The following is a 2,922-nucleotide window of genomic DNA, read 5'->3' on the forward strand; positions in this document are numbered from 1 at the left end:
TTTCCCCGTTGTTGTCGGCGTCTAACACGTGTGGCGTCTCATTTCCCCGTTGTTGTCGGCGTCTAACACGTGTGGCGTCTCATTTCCCCGTTGTTGTCGGCGTCTACCACGTGTGGCGTTTCATTTCCCCGTTGTTGCGTCCCCCAGAGACCGCGGATTATTGTCCCAGCAACCGTTGTTCATTTTTGTATTTTGTGGTGACCACCACAAAAAATAGACAATAAAATCGCGTCCCTGTTAACGAATCAACGGATCAAAATAACGTGACCATGTCACAAACTGGCGTGAGTTCAGGTTGCATGTTCAGCCCTCAGCGAGTGAATGGCTCGGTTCCTATTGTGGTTTTTCCCAGATCCTTGCTGCTTGGACTGGGAACGACATGCATTTTTTTTTGTGTGACAAACAATTTTTTCGATCATTTCTAAAGGCATGTTGCTCTGATGCACAATTCGCTAATGAAGAGATTGTTTCACAGTGCGAGCCACCGTCTGAGAATAGTCACATCTTTTTAAATGGAAATGACTTGGAACTCATGTAATTTCCTTTAATGCAGTTTGACCTTTCCCCGACGCACACACAAAACCTATATGTTCGCCTTATAGCGTCCGCATGTGTGCCACTTCCAAGAGAGCACTGAGGCGACGTGTTTCCGTGCCAGCAAAACACATTACATGCGTGCATAATGGGGGATGAGTGTTTCTATACTGAAGCTGCACAGTTTCTATTTGCAACCAAACTCTATTTATCCATCTGGTTCACCATCAGCAGCCACAGCTCACTTTCACTTGCCAAGTACATCTTGACGGAGACATTAGCAAATGTTCCACAGTTATTGTAAATTTAAATGGGATCTTCATGCGTTTTTGTAGTCTACTCTACGACTACTCAAAGCACTTTTACATAGTATATGAAATAAATATGTATAAAATAAATCTATTGTCTTGTCTTTGAGTGCACATCATGCATTCATTTCTTTGGTCTCGTATTAAAATAGTAGATTTACACAGTTGGGACTAAATCAGTAAGATTTTACATCAACATTACACACACAAAAGCTCAGACTTATGCATAATATGGCACATATGTATGCGTCAGTTGGACCAAGCAATGTGCTAATCAAATAAATATATAAATAAATAATAGTAAACGTGAGCGAATGTATTTATGTATTGCTTTTCACAGATAAGAGCTCACGAAGTGCTATATAAAACATAAATAGACTTTAAAACAAAGCACAATTAGATTCCCACACGTGAAAATTAAAGTGCAGAGGTCATCCAAAGGCTTGTTTTGTCTTCATCTGATATTTTTAAAGACTCCACAGAGACAGCAGACCTTTTTTCAATAATTTTGCCAATTACGGCGGTTAAAAAGTGTAACTTCTATTTTAATTTTTTACAATAAAAAAGACTCACGGCTGTCTTCACTTTGTTGCTAAGTCCATTTCCACATTCCCATTCATTTCTATTTCCCACATTCCCATTCATTTCCACATTCCCATTAATTTCCATTTTCCATATTCCCATTCATTTCCATATTCCCATTCATTTCCACATTCCCATTAATTTCCACATTCCCATTCATTTCCATTTTCCATATTCCCATTCATTTCCACATTGGAACCCGGAGCACTTTCCAAACTCCTTTCCTTCCCTTTTTATCACTTTAAAACAGCAGACTGATATTATTTTCATAACAAGTATTGATTAATTCTGTGCTACAGCCCTATCAGCAAATTAAGGAGTGTGCAAGTCATGGAAATATTTGCTCCTTAAGCATTTGTGTATCTGTGTGTGTGAAGTTGTGCACACACACACACATACACTTTTTATATTTATGGTGATTATATGATGACAAGAAGACACAGATATGCTGGCATGTTTGTTTGAGAATAAGGAATAAGAAATTACAATACCAAAATATTAGTAATTTGTAGGAAGAAATTATTTTTCTTTAAAGAAAGTGTCGGTACACGATCCGTCCTGCGCAGGCACAGATGATGTCATGATGAACGCTGATTTATGATCTGTTCCCATAGACAGTTAAAGAAAGTCTGTTTGCCTCCACCGGAACAACGTTAGTTTAGCTAACAGCTAATTCGGCTAACCGCTAGCTGACACAGCATGTAAAAGACCCTTAAAACTAAAAATAACCGTTCAAATATATAACAGCTGTTACGTCAGTTCGACTTTACTTGTGCTCAATAAAATACAATCACTAAAAACGTGTCTTTACTATTACTGTAAAGTCTTAGTTTAGCTGTAGCTGCTTTTCCCGCTGTTCAGTTTGAGTATCGTTATTTTACGCTGAATCAAGCTGCCAGCTAGCGGTTAGCTGAATTAGCTGTTAGCTAAGCTAACGTCATTAGCTTTCCGGTGCAGACCGCTACTCTGGAACAGATCGGGCAGTGCCGTAAATCCTCGTACGTCCTGATTATCATCTGCGCGTGCGTGAACATATTGCACATGTGCAGAACGGATCGTGTACCGACAGAAAGTTTTGAGGACTAAATCCATATCAGCCTATCCATCATCTGGTCTTTAAACTAGCTGAAACATCGTGAAACTGAAGTCAGCCGTTATTTAGTATTGCACACGTGTAAGTAACTGATTCTGACAGCAAGCAGCCACTAGAGTAGTTCACATTACATGATCAAAACACAAGATAATGAAAAGGGAAAGTCTATAAAGTGAAATTACCAAGTGTATTAACAGAGAGCACAAGTCAGTACAACAATGTAAAATATGATTCAGAATGAAAAGACAAATATTAAAACAAATGTAAGGATAATAAGTATTTTTTTTGAATAGAAGAAAAAGACTTTAACAGGGGGAGTCTAGTTTATCTATTTAAGGTTATTTTTGGTCTTTATTTTGACAGGACAGTTGTAGACATGTAAGGGGAGGGGGGGTGGGGGGGGGA

At 38.7% G+C, this 2,922-nt stretch overlaps 1 long non-coding RNA gene across 1 annotated transcript in view; it reads right to left on the bottom strand.

The window, feature by feature from the left end:
- LOC117955350 overlaps nt 1-2,922 on the bottom strand; it is a 224,225-nt gene that overhangs the window by 30,542 nt on the left and 190,761 nt on the right. The gene's annotated exons all lie outside the window — the stretch shown is intronic.

Source organism: Etheostoma cragini, chromosome 13 (genome assembly GCF_013103735.1).
Source record: "Etheostoma cragini isolate CJK2018 chromosome 13, CSU_Ecrag_1.0, whole genome shotgun sequence".
Classification (NCBI taxonomy): domain Eukaryota; kingdom Metazoa; phylum Chordata; class Actinopteri; order Perciformes; family Percidae; genus Etheostoma; species Etheostoma cragini.